This window comes from Anabas testudineus, chromosome 6, assembly GCF_900324465.2.
Source record: "Anabas testudineus chromosome 6, fAnaTes1.2, whole genome shotgun sequence".
NCBI lineage: Eukaryota > Metazoa > Chordata > Actinopteri > Anabantiformes > Anabantidae > Anabas > Anabas testudineus.
In genome coordinates this window covers 8,367,474-8,386,355 of record NC_046615.1, presented here as the reverse complement: position 1 = coordinate 8,386,355, position 18,882 = coordinate 8,367,474, and the positions used below count along the sequence as shown (strand labels likewise).

At 40.0% G+C, this 18,882-nt stretch overlaps 1 protein-coding gene across 4 annotated transcripts in view; it reads right to left on the bottom strand.

Moving 5' to 3' along the window:
• osbpl5 (oxysterol binding protein-like 5) overlaps positions 1-14,219 on the bottom strand; it is a 31,482-nt gene extending 17,263 nt beyond the window's left edge. For 2 of the 4 annotated variants that reach the window (XM_026364724.1, XM_026364725.1), the window contains exons 1-2: positions 14,019-14,219; positions 5,047-5,109 (exon numbers count right to left, since the gene is read on the bottom strand). The gene's annotated coding sequence lies outside the window, so the exon portion shown is untranslated. Of the gene's footprint in view, positions 1-5,046; positions 5,112-10,114; positions 10,134-14,018 lie in introns of those variants that run through there. The other 2 variants (XM_026364728.1, XM_026364726.1) reach the window with 2 other exon arrangements.
• Positions 14,220-18,882: the final 4,663 nt, after the last annotated feature.

Sequence of the window (18,882 nt, the reverse complement as noted above, 5' to 3'; positions counted from 1 at the left end):
AGAAGTTGCTTTGGATAGGGTTAGTCTCCAAAATGACTAAATGTAAAATGACACTTCACAATATTTATCTTGCAAGGATATAAATGACAATATGTACTTTTGTTGTCACATTAGCATACAGTGTAAAGCCAAATACAAAAAAAAACAAACCCCAAAACGCCTATTAAGTCAATAGAAATTTGAATACTTCCTTCATTTACCTGAATCCCCTTCTTGTGAACACTTTAATGGATATTATGGGTCAGCCTTTCAGCATGTTTGTTTTGTTAGCAGGTTTATGTGAGAGGCCTATGTTACAACACATATACAAACATATGATATGGCCCAGCCCTGCACCTACCTATAACACACTTAAGCAATAGAATTGTTATTACTATCCACAAAACTGTCACAGCTCCAACAACTGTGTTACTACAATTGTCCACAACAATACTTCAATTAATAATACATAAATAATTTGCTTTACATTCTCTTGCTCCTACTATGCTAAATTTTTCTACAAGCTCCAAAACCTATAACTAAAGAAAATGTAACTTCCTTGTTTAAGAAGACCCACAGTAAGCAGAACTAGGACTAATGTTACTGCTGGAAGAAAAGGAGACACATGGTCTAATTTTGTGATACTCTGTGGGTGGACATGTGGTTGAGTTGTTCTATTCTGAGTCCTGCATGCCTATAGGTATATTTTAGGGAACTTAGATGGAGAAAAATGCCTTCCAGCCAGACTAGCCATTTGATCATTCTTAGATCACTTTGGAAACACACTCTATCCTGTGGGTACTGCGGGAGTCCATAACCACAGTAAACCATCATTAAACCTATACAACTCCAACCTCCGCCCTGATCTACTCAACATGTTCTCTGAAGTCATGTCAGCAGTTGTACTGACGGTTGCAATTACATGTTCATGTCTTAATTTTCTTCAAGGGTTAGGGATTTCTTATCTGGTGTATTTCTGTTTGTATGTAGTCCAGGAAAATATTGCCGATACCTTGGTTATCTGAGTTTTGCCCAGATGTGACCTGAGGATGGAGGGAAGAAGACTCTCTAAACTGTTCTCTGTGCCTCAGGTTTAACTTCAAGGAGACACAGCCTCCTTTGGTACAGACAGTTGGTTTCTGAGAACAGAGGGTTCTGTTGGGGAGAAGGGAAAGAGCAAGATAAACATAGCCCTAAATAAAACCTAGGATTCCTTACAAGGGGGTGGGAAAGGAGCTTAGATTCTAGTTCAGGGTGAGGGTAAAAATATTGGTGCACAAATGAGCCAATATCTGAAAACAGAGCCAGAGATATGGCTACATCAAAGTATGGATCCAAAGCAAACTCTGTGTAACAATTGAATCTTTCTCTTTGTGCTCGTCTATCTTGTGTGCGCGTGTGTGCTCAACAACGGACTTGCGTGTACATCAGCAGTACCACCAACCTTGCCACATGTTTCAGTTGTAATTACAAATGTAACTGTATCACTTGTAATTTACCACGTGTGTGGGCTCTATCACATCATCTACAAGTGACAGCAACACACTATCAGTGTGGCTGTTTGTTTGACATCTCTGTTTTGAGAGGCTTTAGAGTGCACAGCAGTGACTCTAACTTGCAATGGCCCATTCTTCCTTGTTTTTACTTTCATGGTGCTCCTATCCTGGGACATCAAGGACACCCACTGCACAGCACCACTTTAACACTATTAAGGATCCTCTCACTGTGAGTGGACTGAAGCTGACAGAAACAGATGCAGCAGTACTTGCCGTTAGAAAGTCCACATCAGCAATGATTCCCAAATACAATACATGAATAATATAGCTCAATGTTAATGGGAATTGATGTTGTTTAGTTTTATAGACCTATATGCACATAAACTAATTACAACAAATTATTACGGCATCGCCGTATTATGCAGCTTTATTATTAGCATGTAACAAATGCTGATGTTGCTGTCTCATCATTTGTATTGTTGTACAGGATGTATTCTTGCAAGATTCTTGAGCATAGCATCTATGCTGCTGTAATAATGTTATGTTATTGCAGTTTTACAAAGTACAAATGTTAAATGTCTGTTTAAAGAATCCCACACTTTGGACAGGCTTTTTGGAACAAAGACATCCTGGGGAGAGGGAACTACCATAATTTTGGGTGAATATCAGCACTGTAATGCATCAACACATTCTGTGCAAACCAACATATTTAGGTAATTAATTACTTCAATGCATTGTCCAAGCACCAATGAGAAACAACACTCCATAGTGCTTCTAGTGGAACCAACCTCAGCACAGGGCTCCTCCAACCCTCCTCCGAGAGAGCAACAGTGAGAGAGGAAGCCAACTTCACATCTATTCTGTAAACTACCAGCCTCTAACATGTACTGGAAACTGATTGAAAACTTGGATGACCATTCTACATTGGCTGACCACTCTATATTAGACTACTGGACCCAACATGAATGGACTTTGCCACAGTAGAACTAGCTCATATTCTGTTAAACATTTCATGGGAACTAATTGGGTCAACCTTCTAAGAGTAAGATCTGCCCATTGTCCAAGCACTTGGTAGTCTAGTCACAACCTAGCCTGCGAGCCAAATTAAAGTAATGTACTGTATTAAGGCTAGACTTACTTGTATAGCTCTACTAACTGAACATATGATCATTGACAGCCCAGCATTTAATTTTTATCAACAAAGTGCAACCATATAACAATTAACTGCATAAAATATCACAAAACAAATTCAACTTGTTGAAGGGTTTTGCTGTATGAAGGGATAGTAATAGTGCCTATGAATCCCTAAAAACAAGGGATTACAGAAAAACTCAAAAAATGACCAGTTTGTTATTTTCTGCTGTTTTTTCTCTTTGAAGCACAATTTAATACACATATAAAAGCTGTGTTTTCATAAATTGTTTTGATTCTTACAGCTTCTATAGTTCCACATGCCAACATGCCAAATTATGAAATTTCTGACAACAATATATAGCATGTCTAGCTTGGATGTGAAAACCAAGTAAAAAACAGTCAAAGCAGGTTTATTAAATTATCTCCCATTTTCCTTTTTTGCCACCTAACATATTTCTGTCACAAATACCACCCTGGCAGACACGTTCACAAAAGCTGGCAGCAGCTCCCGCATAGGTTTATCCTAACCAGAGTGCAACATGTTTGGAGTAGACAGAAAATATTCATCAAATAGTAGTGGTTCACCTCACAAAATACCACTTTAATTCACCTTTATAGATCAGTTCTATCAGACTAACAAACTGTGTGAGTTTTATATGCCGAAGTTTCATATCAAACCTAATCTGAAACCTTGATTGAAAATTAATATCTACATTTCTATAGCGGTGTTAGTGGTATGGTTATAGTTTTAGAAAGAACAGGCCGGACAGATTGGTATTCACATGTTACTAATAGACAGATTCTCAACTCAAACAGACAGAGATCTCTAAAGTCACTCCATAAACATCAGAGACACAATAGATATAATGAAATGTGTTGATCTCATTAAATTACATTTGGTTTTGTTGTTTAAAAGAGACACATGGGTTCTCTACTTTCTGTCAGGGGAGTTCTACAATAACTATTCCAGATGCCATTATCAGAACTCATCCTAATTTGATCTCTCCGACAGTCAATGTGGTCTTTTCCTTTAGATCCATTTTAACAAAGAGGCGTTGAGTGTGTAAGTAGTATTTTATGAACAGGTTCCAGTAAAAAAAAAAAAACACGTCACCTTGTAAATTAGGGTATGACTCACTACCCTATCCTTCTCCTCTCACTGCACCTTATATCATACAATATTATACTATGCCACATCCCACCTTTGCTAGTATCTAGCAATCTATCATAAAAGAATATGACTGTTTTCTGTTTCTTCCAGTTGGTAAGCTTATTTGTAATTTCAGACACTGGCTTTGAAGAAAAAAAAAACACTTCTTAAATTCCATTCCCAGTGAATTGACAGTGTGTAAACAATACTAAGTGTTATAAATGGAATGCAGAGCAGATTAAGGAAAATATGTAACCAGTCATTCAAACAATCCATTGTAAATGTAGGTATTTATAAACTATCACATATTTACAATGATTATCTTACCATTGTAGTAAATAAGATGAAACAATAGTCACTTGAGTGTTAGCCTCTGACCACAGGATGAAATATTTTGCCTGGTTAATGTGTAACTTTCTGTTAAATCTCGTGCGTCTTTGTGCCATAAACACATTGTTTTATGTTTAGAACGGTAACAAGAACTAGTTTCTATCTTTACACCAAATGGACAGATGTTTTGAACAGCTGACTGTCTCCAGCTCCGTTCACACAACTTAACGGACATGCCTGAAGACACTGGTACACTTATCCTTCCAGAAGGAGCCAAAATATACAGTGCAATAAGTAAGGGAGGCTGGAAAAAGAAACTAGTTATTACACTTTTTCTGCCACTCTATGAAAGATCAACATGCACTTCAGGCAAACTCCCTGTTTTAAGGCTTTCCATATCTCTCTGAAGTATCATTCAGTAGCCAGTTGTCCTTGTGCAACCCCAAACATTTACTCCCTTCCAACCTAAATTAATCTGACACGCCCTGTAGGCTGCTGAGCTCAGTTCTGTCATACTGTTTCTTCTTTCTATGCAACTCAGTTCGCCACCTTTGCAATACCGATAAACAAATACTCACATAGCACCTCAAATATGCCATGTAAACCATTACTGTACTAACTGTGATCCAGCTTAATAAGCATTAAAACCTGTTATAAACACAAAGTACATCTGTTTCACACCTTAAGAGACATGCCCTAATTCTCTCCTCTGCTCAGAAAATGAGCTCTTCCTCCTGGCACCACTGAGTAAAAATGTGCTTGTTTTGATGTCAAATTATGAAAGTAGAGTGATGCCTGGGAGAAAACAAATTAAACCTTAACCTTGACATGCAACTTGTGTGTAGCAGATACAAACTATTTGATTGACTGAAGTTAAATAGATATCTAGCTATTTAAATAAACATATGTATTAGTAAGACACTAAACTCAAGTTGAGCAGGTGAGATCTCAGCTTACCATTCACCTCAGCCTCAAGAGACGCCACATTCAGGAGCCTTTTGTGGGATCAGATCGTCTCACCTGTGCGGAAAGAGAAGTCAGAGTAAGGTTTCACTTTAACACATACATTGCAAACAGAAAAACAGTCTCTCTCTTCTCCTTCCCATGCTCCTCCTGATCACACCACTGTGCTAAGGAGGGTGGAGCCCCACCTCATCCAGTTCCAGTCCTAAGGGAGCAACTAATGTCTCCCTGGGTCAAATGCACAGTGTGTTTGCCACCTGCACAGACAACACTGTCAGCTAGTTACAGCTAGACTCCAGCTAGTGCAAGCTTGGGGCAAAAAGCATACTTGAGCTGTCTACTGTGAATCCATTCCAATAAAAGGTTAAAAATATGGTTGAAAATAGCTGAATTACTGATAGCACTGACAAAGCTTCCTCATGGAAGGAAACAGGGCACTCTCCAGTATGTGTTTACTAAGCCAATAAAAACACAACAGCAGTTATACTTAACCATACTCAAACACTGAGGCACACACTGTCACATTCATGGTGGATTTCTACTGTTAGACTAAATAAATACACACCCTAGTAGGATGTGAAGTCAGGAACAATACAGCAAACTCTTTCCTGCAGACCATACCATACATGTCCATTTAAAACAAACCTACTTTGGTTTCAGAAATGTTTAGAGCTAAAACTGATTTCAAACCCCTATTTTGGTCTTTATTTTCCTGCTGCACAGAACAATGCATTATCAGCCATCTGGAATGTGTGACGAGGCACAAATCCAAAAACAAAAACTAAAATTCACACAGTAGAAAACATACACACAACAAATACATTAATAAAATTCCTAGCAGCAGCAAAGCCACATTCATGTCTCAGTTGTATCAAATTGTAGGACTATTGAACCTGCATCTTTATAATACAAGGTTATATTTTCTCCAGAATCATAAAACATAATCTAATAACAAACCATAATTTCAGAAGTTCAAAAAAACTAACTCAGCATTTCTGCACATAAAACCCTAGTTAAGCATGTATTGGCAAGCCAATAAGTGTGAACTGGGCTGGGTAGAAGGAGTGCATTCTGCAGGATTAAATCCTATCACTAAGCAAGGAGGAGACCATAACACTCGAGTATATCTAACCTAAATAACAAGTGAACTGAGAGTGAATCTCTAAGCTGACGCTGCTTCAGGGACCAAGATATAGTGGAAAGGCTGTGCAGATGACATGGGTGTCAAATCCAACAACAAACTAGACTAGAGGAAAACAGCAAGACATGGAAAATAGTGAAAAAGGTGTAATTTTGCATTTTGTAAAAACAACAAAAGAGCTTTTATTTAAGTTACTTTCTCCTACGCCTACACAAGACAGATTGGCACAATCATAAAAAACATATGGCGCAATAATGATAAAATAAACAGTGTGCAAGTACAGAGAGTGTGAACTACAAGTGAAAGAAGACATTATGACCCAGAATGGTTTGGATAGGACTCCACAACTATCCCACTTTCTTCTTGCTGCCCTACATTTCCCCACTCAGACAAGATGTTTAAGTATCTGTTCTCAGTACCAGTTCACTGTGCAATAAAAATTAAGTGCATGCCATGTAGGAATGACATTGTGAGATTACATTAAGTGCATGGCCCTAGACAAGTTTACACAACACTCCACAATGCTAATGTTCAACTCTCTCACTTTTCATTTTAAATAGCTTCAACCAGGCCAAATAAAAGCAGGGGAACAATTAGCCTACAAATTAAAAACTATATAAATATATAAAACAATACCACATCCAGTCTGTATAACCTGTTCTGCAGGTTCCTCTCCAAACATAAAACAAAGTAACATCCACATCAGAATAACTGTCACAGCAGTGAGCCAAGACTGGTTCACAGTTGGGGTCCAGCCAGATCCTGTCCACTCATTTATAGTTGTGTCTCTGGCTCAAATAAGGAAAACAACAGGAATGGAGTGAATAATAATTTGAAGTTTAGAAGTAAGTTGAGAGGAAAGTATTGCAGAGCAACAGGGGCAAATCTAATTGACTAACAATAAGCTGACATGTACCATGCATATGCATATCTGTCACTCTTTGGTGTTTGAAGCTCCACAACAATATTCAAATTTTGTCTTTACTTTCACCTCTCAAGCAGTTACTGTTTTTAAAATATAACATGTTTGGAATAATTGGCATATTTAAAAATATGTAATATCAAATAATTGTGTCAACCAGTCAACATAAATGTGTTCTCTGAGTGTTCAGAGTTCTGTCTCATGCTAGAATTAATGTCTATTTGACAAAAAAAGAAATCAGTGTGAAATCATTTTATATAAAAAAGCCTGCAAAAGTCAAGCATGATCGTCAGTAGCCAGATCCACCTCTCTCTCCACTCATGCATACCCACTTGTCTTAATATAAATTGAAGCTATAGTGAAGGTAGCCAGTTGTGAGGCCAAATAAAAAGTCAGCATCTGTTTTAGGTATAACAATTTTCAGTTAATTAATTATTAGGCTTCTTCATCAGTTCCTGTGTCAGAAACTCTAATCCGACTGAAAAATGGAAACTGACATTTAGAGGTTTCCTTAGTCATATGGAGATAGTTTATCCAGAGTCACAGATTTACAGACCACAAACATAGTCATTCCCCCTCTATAAACACAGAATAATCTTTACCCTGGGACACAGAAACACAAAATGACAATAATAACAGCAGATTATAGTTTGGCAACATGCCTGAAGGCACTTAAAGGGGTCATATTGTGCTTTCTGTGTTCTCATTTTACATGCAAAGTTTTGTGAAGTGAAGAACGTTTAAATGCTCTCTGACGTCAAGAGTTGTGGAAGTCCAGAACTGCCCATCCGTTGTTGGCTCTTGTATAACTATGCCATAAATCATCCCCTCCACCCTCTCAGGTTAGCTGCCACCGCTGCGTACACAGTGATAGTTTGAGTGTTCATGCAGAGATCAATTGACTCTTAGAGAGAATTTTTTCAGCTTTGAAAATTAAAAACTGGAACCAACTGTGCACAGCAACAGTTACAATGGGATAGCATTTATCAATACTTGGCTGATAATAATGATGATTAATGTAGTATATTTTCCATGTAAAACTGTGCATTTAGTATTGTGTCTGTAAATGTTCTGTTTTTTTTTTTTTGTTTTTTTTGGTAAACATAAATCCATTTGCATTTCTCTTCCAGTCCACAGAGCCCCACCAATAATACTTACCAAAACATTAACAGTAAATGGTACTTCTTTTTCATAAGTGAACTGTGGCTGTTGGCAGCAAGGTTTTTGAATTAGTGATTACCAGGTTGTTCAATGTTGCAGATTTGAAGCATGAAGTAGCCTTATCAGAGTCTGGTTATAGTCGGCAAGCAGACGGAGGACAGGGTGTATGACATTGTTCTATTACGTGTTATGTAAGTATCAAATGAATACGGGTGTTTGTTCCATTCACTTCCCCTCTCATTCCCACTCTCTCTCCCTACCTCTCTCCCCCTCCCTCCCAGGAGATGGTAAAATGAAATGTTAACATCAATATCATTAAATTAAGTTTCCATCACTAATAGAGATGTCTGTTTACCAAAGCCTGGTCACATCTGTACACCTCAGGACAGGAAAACCTTTGGACCTAACCAAGGTTAGTGATTGCCTGTAATGTGTCAATCCTGATGGGGTAGATGAGCTTTCTTTTTTTCCACTACACTTCACACTGCCTGCCAATTTACATGTGGTGAAGATAGGAATGCATATGGTGACATCAAATTAACAAATACATACAGTGGCTATTCCTCTTACCTTGTGAGTGAACACAACAGACACCATCTCTTACATTCCTAATTGACATAGAGGCTGATGGATTAGCCTATAAACATAACCCACTGTGCTGGTCAGTCTAGCTGTCTAGCTGGCTATTTGTGAAAATTTTTCAGGACAAGTGAATGTGATCAATCACTAAAAGAAGCTAAATTCTAAGCAGAGCCACATCAACAAAAACATCCTAATTTGGGACTATAACTTTTATTACGAAATGATCTGACATTTAAGAGAAGAACACTGTCTTGCGCTGACAGTGTCTGTTAAATACCCAAAAGAGTATTTTTTTAGGCTGAAGTCAGATGGTGGTCCCATGTCATGGAAACCCTCCATGCTATGAAATCCGAGGTCTTTCTTAAAGGTTAATGCGGTGCTTGAGTTCATAGAGCAGCTTGGCAAAGACAGCTATGCCCTAATGTCAAAAGTTTCCTTTTAGTGTAATCTAACACAGTGTCACTTTTTCCCTGCACATGATTACTCTACTATTAGAACAACAACAACTGCATAAATATCATGAATATTGACCCTTAATTTTCTATTTCAACAAAACTGGGACATTACAAGAGTAATAGTACTTAACTGATTTAATTGTAGTAAAAAATGCTAACAAAATGCCAATAAAATGCCAGAATGGAAAGACATCAGCAGCCAGATGTCAAAAATTAGAGCCAATCTGACTCAGCCCCGCACAGAGTACATGACCCTCCAAAGAGGGCTTTAGCAGGCTGATGTTAAAACCATGACGTAATCAAGCTGCTAAGAAACACTCCTCTCGTAATAAAACAATCTGTTAAAAGTATGTCAAAAACCTACAACAACCCCGCTGTAACTCAACACAGACATGGCAGCTAATCCCCTGAAACTACAGATTACCAACATTTGACATGGGGTGAGCACTGCACAGTGCCAGTCCCTGTGCAAGACTGGCCACACAGAAACAGCTTTAAAACAAACGCAGACTGTGACATGGTCACTGTCTTATACTTTTTGACTAAATGTTGAATGTTGCACAAAATATACACGTTAAATGAGCACTGGAGAGACAAGAATCATTAACCCTTTATCTGAACACCCAGTTATTGCTCATTATTTAATAAAACATTCATGAACATATTCCATGTAAAAGATGGTCACTCAGACAAAGCACAAATCCCACAAATTGCATAGTGTATTGCCTTTGACGTTGACTTTTCAGTTGCAAAGCTTACACAAAAAAACACAGGGTCGTGAGTAAAGTTAGTAGCACTTACACATACAGCAGCTCTGTATATTAAGCTAGCGATGACTGAAAGGTGAATATTGATTACAGAGTTGCAAGCTACTGTGAAAAAGCCCCGGCAGCCGCTGCCTCTGTAAAAAGAGCAGAGGATCTATGATGTTAAACCTGCTCTATAAATACACACACCAGCTACTCTACAGCCTAGAGCCAGAAGTCAAAAGGGTCAAGAGGTTATTTGCAAGCCTTAATTTTGTGTGTTTGTCAGATGAGAATGCTAGGGAGGAGACAGACAATGAATAAGGAACTATGATATACAAGAAGGCAAGAAAGGTTGTGACAGAAAAATCTATTAAACTAAAACTTAAACTCTAGATGTATCATGTGGATAGGAAATACTGTGCATTTTAAATAGCAATCAAGCATCTAACAAATTACACTCCAAATATATATATATATATATATATATATATATATATATATCTTATGTGTAAGGAAATAGCAATGTAAGAAAATGAAGCTACAAAAATTGTTAGTAAGCAAGTATTATAAAACACACTATACAAGTAATGGTAAGTGTGACCATTGTCTACAGGGTGTTAGCATTAAGTATAAACATACAGCAGACAAGATTTGCATCTTACAGACAGGCTTAACAAAATTCCCAATCATGTATATATATATATCTATACAAGCAACATGTGCATTTGCCATAATACTTTGCATGAATGCGACCATAAACTACACAGTATATGTTGCCTAGTATACTCTGTATTTCATTATTTCATGTAGCAGCCATATCATCCTAAAAATGTCAGCACCTCTGTACTGTGCAACAGATGAGTTTTCTGTAGGGAAAAAAGTGAGATTCCTTCAGAAAGGGACTTAACTAGCTACAAAAAGGCCAACTTGCAGTTGTAAAGTAATTCATAGCAAAGAAACAGTGCAAGACCAAGGAAGGCAAAGGACCTCTTGGCATAATAAAGGCTGCTAAAAGTGCATTTGCTCTCTGGGGGCAAAAAGACAGATTCAATATGGAGCAGTATTAGCCTAGATTCCCCCACTATATGTCGGGGAAAGCATTCATATCTCAGGGGAACTGGAAGAGCGCTGAGGCACTTATCAAACTATGGAGTAAGGGCACTTCCGTTTTAAGATTCAGACTCAAACTAAAAGTTTATTATTGGACTTTGTTTCACATTTGTCATACACTGACAATCAAGTGTGGCCAAAGCGCTTACTTTTCCCACCAAATCTCTTGTGAGGGACAAATCTGTACAATCATGGGCCTACTGTGCGCTTGTTGTCCTAACAACCTCAAAAAAATAACACATCTCGTCTCATAAACGTAACATTTTGGAATCAATGTTTTTGCAGCAAGTGGCCAGTAAAAAGTAAACTGGACAAAAACTAGCAGCCTACAGCTGTGCCTGTCCCATATTTACTTATCCAAAAATGACAGTATGATTGGGGTCTGCAATGGCAGATCCAGTATTAAAGGACTCTGAACTGGATCTGGGCTAAAATATCTGATTGACTGACTGAGACATTTATGACCAACCAGCTGGACAGACCAAATATCAACTTATCTGAACATCATGGGGCAATTACACAGCCAGGCCCCCGGGGTGCTTCTTCAGCACAGTCAGATTAGCAGCATGTAGCTGGACATGGTATTTTGTGAGTATTCCTCACAACACAGCATGGAAGTTAGGACATCTGTTGCTGTGCATTCCTGCTAGAAAAACAAAAAAACAGCAGTAACAACCCATAACAACAAACAGCTCTTCACATTCATAACGACCTTTTTTCTTTCCTACATTCACTACCACTATCTCTGCATATGTCATTCACAGCAAAGCAGAGTCACAGTTGTAGCTGGCTTAGCGATCAACACCATTAAATATCCCTGCCTTACTAGTACAAGGCAGACTGTCACATGGCAAAATCAGACTTTAGGCGTTAACAAATCAGGACAAAAACCTCCAATTATAATAACAACTAAGTTTGAAAAGCTCAGAAAGAAACAACACAGATGTTGATTTGTTTGGCTGTAGAGGATTAAGACTCCCTCATAATTACGGGCATTAGACACATTAAAACAACACAGACTTAATCAAAAACCAGACATACAAATAAGAGTGGTGTCTGTTGTGATTGATCTTATGACCTACTTCCAGTGGCAACACAGTATTAATGACCTTCAAATGCCTCATAGGTTCCAATCCCTGCTACTGGCAGCTCTTGCAGGCTGACATTTTGTGGTCATTCAATATCAGATCAATGTTTGTCAGATTTGAGTCTGACGGTGAATCCTAATAATAGATGTTCACTCTTTATTGTTCTGTTTCGCCTAATCTGCAAAGTGGACTCAAGCTAAAGTGCAGGCAGATCACAGGGAGGCTGGAGCAAATAAGCACATTGCAGAGCCTGGACAAAAAGGGAGCGTGGGGAACATGAGACGCCTGTTAAACTCTCTTTTCTCACACTGCTGCAATTTCCAAAGTATCACCTGACATTTCACTTCAGCCACTCTGGCGATCATTTCCTCTTGTGCTTAGATTGCCTTCTCTTGAAATTTTTTTTCCCCCAGAATTAAGAGCGACATATTCCAGTAACCCTTTTAACTATTAACTAAGTGTACTTCTGTGTTAGGCTGCTCTCTAGCAAAGCACAACTCCGCACAATACCACACAGTTAAAAATGACTTCTGTCTTTGGGAATAGACAGACATGGATGATTTAAAGTGGTTCTATAAAATGTCCACATTCATTCATCATCGCAAGTGTAGTCTGGCCCATAATAGGTTTTGGATAACATATAAGAAAGGTTTGTTTGAGGCTTTATAAATGTTATGACTCAGACTTTGTAGCTTTTAAGTAAACCTTTAGGGGAGGGAAGCTGTGCAATAGAGACAGTGTTCCTAAATATCTGTACAGCTATTTCTTATTCTTATTGACACAGATACTTGTTATCTGCCTGGCTCCAATCACAAAATGACACCTAATATATAGTCTCAAAACTACAGTTTGCATTATAAAGTTGTCATGTGAAGACAAACCTTTTGATAGCCCTGTTGTTCTGGTAGTGAATACACCACAAAGATTACTGCTTTGGCTTTACAGCAGCAAGACTGGAGATGAACCGTGTTGAAGACGTCCTGGCCTGCACTGCACAATATGAGACATTTAAATGTCTCCCAGCCTCTGGTAAGCCCTCCTTTGACTTATCAGGGTTTCACACCGCATTGTGTTGTGTGTCTTAACAACACATTAATAACAGCGTTGTGCATTAAATAAGGACTATGGTTGCTTTGAGTATGAATGGAGGTTATGTTTATCATCATCAGTCCTATTCCAGCTCTGCCACATGCGTCGTTAAATTGGGTTAAATTAGAGTAACGCTGCCTGTTTTTGATCGGTCCCATGTATTAATCCAGGTCGTCTGGAGCTAATTCTCCTGAATAAATGTGAGGGGATCATCCTCAGGTACCAGTCCCTGCTCATCACAGGTTCACAGCTGTCATGCACACAAGTGACAGCCGAGCTGCAGCCGCAGGATGAGGCATGGTCTGCTCCGCTAACGTGGAGATGTGGGCTTTACTTCATGCAGCTAGCTGGTGCCGTAAACCACCGCGCAGCCAGACGGCAAAAACACGGACAGATAACGTTACTACCGCCGCTGGACACATCCCTCCAAAACCGCGTCGTTAAGATGCCCAAAGCACCGGGAGGACCCTCGGGGGAGAGCCCCCTCCTCTGTCTCCCAGTCGGTGCTACGTGAGCTCCGCTAGCTAGCTTAAGTTAGCACAGGAGCCACAGCGCCGCTCCGTTGGTTGGAAAAAATACCGTTAGACACCGACACGGTTCCCTAAAAATGGCAAGTTACCTCCCCCGGAGAGAGGCAGAGGCACAGGGAGCAATTCAAGGTAAACTCACGCTGTGTCGACCAGGACGGCGCTCACACGGGGGTTTTCCGAGCCTCCTTCCCGGAGCAGCCACATAGCACGGGGAGGTCGCTGGGCTGTGGGGAGCAGCGGGCGGACGGTTGGAGTCGGCTGGAGGAGAAGTTGCTCCGTCTCAACATGGAGAGTGTGGAGCGGGGTGGAGTGAGTGACCCTCCCGCTGCGGTTCATCTGGCTGCTGCCGCACAGCGAGCTCTGGCGCCACCTGCGGCCGCAGCGGCGCACAGCACGGCGCCCTGGCTGTCCCAGTGCCAGGGGGGGGTCAAACGCAAGAGCAACACGTTGTCCTGAGCACACCCCAGGTGAGGTAAGAAATAATTTATAGATCTGCTGCTGGTTCATTTAATATCCATATATCTTGATTGGATTTGGTGAGATCAGGATGTGGGGGATTGTGAATGGGTGAATGACAGGCAGTGTGAAAGGGCACTGAGTAGGGCTACCAGCAGGCTTCATAAGAGCAGACCACCTAATGCCACACATGGTAGCAAATTTTAGATCGGATGTTTGTCTGAGTTCATTAAAGATGACAGAAAGGAGGAAGGCTGTGTTACTGTGGGGTTCGAATGAAACTCAAGAGAAAGAGACAAAGCTATAGAGGGACAATGAGGGGAATTCGCTGCCTGTTGTACACAAAAGATATAAAACACAGCTCCAGCTACAGATGGAAAATTAGTCCACTGAATCTCTCAATCCACAGACAGCTGACAAAAATCTTGGACATATCAGAACTTCTGATTGGCCGACAACCACGTCACTAATAACTTGCCAAATACCAAACAAACGGTCTGTTGGAAATTTATCCTGTTTCTAAAAGGACCAAAATCATTATTATACATATTATTATTATTATATATACAAACATTAGATCCCAAATAAAGTTGTGTAATGTTTTAGAAGTGCTTTTATTTTATTGTATTCCTGATCCCGTTTCTAAGGACTTATTGTGACTTTGTCAGCACGTTACCATGGATACAGATTTTTTTGTTGTTGTTGTTTGTTCGTTTTACTTTGTTTTGTTTTTTTTACATATGGCAACAGCTCATCTGCAATTAGCTATTAATAACACAGGTCTCATCCAAGGAGAGAAACCTGAAATCCATCAGAATTTATCCAGAAGATCTGAACTCCTCCAGGAGCCGAGGAGGCAGAGGTGTAGGGCAAGGGAGAAGCACTGACAAAACCCGTAGGAATCATCCATGCTTATCACAGGCCAAAATGGGACATGGCTGAAGGAAAACAGTCCTGAGTCATCTAATCCTATCTTATCATACACAGACACACACACACACACACACACACACACACAGAAAGAGAGAGAGAGAGAGAATTGTTTAGGAATTGAACATCAAAGCAAGGGGATGATGTCACTTCCTGGTTACAGAACCATCAAAGGAATGTGATGATGTCATTTCCCAGTTTAAAAAATCTTTAGGCTCTTTAGACAAACTTGTCAACATAAAGTCAGACATTTGTGAGAAAGATGATTTACCAGTGTGCAGGAACAATGAAGAGACCACATACAGAGAGATTCCTCAGGTGGCAAGTTAACAAACTCAAGGCGAAACATGATCATTTCAGTAAGTACTGGGAAACTAAATATGTTTCAAAATGTCAAATGATAGAACAGTTTAAGACCAAAGTCGAGACTCTCCAGGAAAAGGTGGAAGCTGCAAGTAGGCGGGAGAAAGAATTAGAAGACCAATTAGTTAAAAGCCAGCATGACTTAAAAAATTACATTTGGGAAATTGATGATTTGGAATGCATCCTCAATCGAAAACAAAAGTTACACAAGGACAGCCAGGAAGAATTCGACCGGTATATAAATCGGATTCAGAAAGACCATAAAACAGCTGTAGCTGAAGCATTAGAGGAGAAAGAAAAATCGATCTCATGCATGCAAGAAAACTTTGATAGGAAGCTGGCTTTGCAAAAAGAAACAGCAGACAAGGCACTAATAGAGCAGGCAGCAAGTTACGAACATGAAATAGAAAAACTTAAGGAACAGTTCAGTGAGACGGTGAGGGTAAACAAAGGGGTGGTGAAGAACCTGAAGAAACAGCTAGTTGAAAAAGACGACTTCATTGAAAAACAACAAAAACAAATGGAGGCTGTCAGGCTTAACAGCAGGATGGAGCGTGTAGCCCTGGAACTGAAGCTAGAAAAAAAGGAGCAGACAATAACACTGCTGAAGAAACAGCCAAACCTGACCCAGACTGTGGCAAAATTAAACGAAACAGTCAAAGCAAAAGACAACGTCATCAAACAGAAAGATCAGGAACTAGCTCACTTAAAAAGAGAGAAGAATGCGATTCAGGATGACTGGCAGAGAGAAACGGACAACAACGCAATTCTACTGATTAAATTGAAAACAAGTGAGGACAACTGTACACGTCTGGAGGAAGAGAATAAAGAGCAGGAGTCCAAGTACAAAGAAAAAGTAGATGAGCTAAACAAGATCCAGCTAACCAATGGAGACCTGACTGAAACTGTTGCACATTTGAGATACAGAGTGAGAGCCTTTGAACCTGACCTTACCAAGCTGAAGGATAAAGTCAAAACCCTGGAGGTTTACCAGCTGCGTTTCAAGGAAGACCTGCAGGCCTGCATTTCTGTGATCGGTGACCCTAACACGTTTAGGAAAAGAATTATCTGTCTCAAAAGACGCTACATAGACGGCGATGAGATGGTGCAGATGGATGCAGAAACAAGAGAGGTCCTGCTAGGTCAGATTGAAAATCTGAAGAATAAGATCAGCTCTTCTGAAAGGATCCAACAAAATTACCGGAACGAGCTGAGAAGAGCTCACGAGCAGATTGAGAAGGCAGCGGAGCGTTTTGACCAGACTAGAAATCATTTCATCAAATTGGTGAACGACAAGACCGTGGAACTGCACAGGCTGAAGAAAGACCTGGAACAGACCACTCTGCAGCTTCTCAAGGCGAAGAAGCCTGCACAGCACAAGGTAAGGTCATGGATAAATAAGAAGGTATTTCGAAATGCCAAACCTGGCCCGCAGCTTGCAGAAGAACCACCATCCCTTTACTCAGAAGACTGGCAGCCAGAACTCAGCCGAATCACGTCATCAGGTACTACCTGCACAGATGAAACGTCATCATCATCCTCTCAGGTACCTCTGGATGACATTGTCACATATGTGAAGCCATTTGTAGATGACGGCATGCCACCAGTCGACATTTAAAACTCCCACAAAGTCTGTTATGGTGTCACGATTCAGAGGCATTCACCCTGAATGGTGACACCATAACAATGAAAACATCCTCCTCTCCTGCACCGTGTTTCAGTGCATTAGAGCGACAAGGTGGCTGAGCCCATGGTTTTCTGTAGCCTCAGAAGGGCCTTTTCTGGCCTTCTCTGGACTCTGAATGTCTCTGGGTTCAGCCCACCTCTTTAGGTGTGGAGTTATCATGTTCTTGGGTGCGTGGGTTTTCCCGAAGTGCTTCAGTTTCCTCCCACAGTCCAAAGACATGATATGTTACATGCCCAAAAAATGGCTAAAGGGCAGCACAGTGGTGTAGTGGTTAGCAGTGTCACCTCACAGCAAGAAGGACCCAATTGCACGGGTGGGCCGGGTGCCTTTCTGTGTGGAGCTTCATGTCCTCCCTGTGTCTGCGTGGGTTTTCTCTGAGGGCTTCAGTTTCCTCCCACAGTCCAAAGACATGCACGTTAGGTTAATTGGTCACTCTAAATTGCCCACAAGTGTAAATGTTTGTGAGTCTCACCTAGAGACGCACAACCATTGGGTGTATGCTGCCTCATACTCAGCGACAGCTGGGATGGGATTCAGCACTCCCGCAACACTTAACAAAACAAGTAGTTAGGAAAACAGTTAAAATTGGTTATAAATAAAATAATAAAAAACATGTTTCCAGCAGTTTGGTTTGTTTAAACACCTTCAATGTTTGTTACGATACGATTCAATTAAATTATGGTTCAATGCAGATCTTCATACCAAAACAATTTCAATACAGTTTCAATACAATAAAATATTTTCAATACAGTAATATTTCAAAATAAGTCTTTATAAATGAGTTTATTCAAGTAACGTGTCTGGAAACTGGTCTAAGCCTGACGAAGGTGACTGCACAGTCTGTAGCTGTGTATTTGTGTTTTCCACTTGACATGGCACAAATCCCCATTTGAGAGTTGAGAGTTTTAATTATTTCAGAGACAGTTAAAAATATGTCTGCCTCAATCAGAGGTTGAAATGTGCTGATATAATCCATCATGGTGGATTTACTGGCACATAAGCATTTGAGCTCATCATTAAATGTGGGTCACCACATTGTCTGAATGAATTTTGCAGGTTAGATGTCTGTTACTAACGACTCTAGAAAGTCATAACTGCATAGTAAAAGAAGCGTTCAGATGCCAAATCTATTTTTAGCTCCCACTTGTGGATCTGAGAGACTTCAAACACGAATGATGAGCAGCAGTTGAGAGAAAGAGAAACATGGCAAAGGGGGAGCAGTATACTGTAAAAGATTAGTATTAGTCAGGAGTGCAGTCCCAAAACAAAAGATTTTTAGTGCTTTTATTGAACAACTTGATTGTTTTTGGTAAATATAAGCAAATTTCTAATATCATGTCTCATAATAAAGTGCAACAGAGGCACGTTTACCAATTGTTTGGGAACTGAGTTTATGAATTGTTGCAGTTTTGCAAATAGAATATTTGCCCATACATTCTGGATCCAAGACTTTAGCTGTGCAACAGTGAGTGGTCACTGTTGTCTGATTCATTATTCACCAGTAGAACAGAGGTGGACTTCAGGCACGGCAGTCAAGCACACACACTCTGTGTCTGCCAAGCCACGC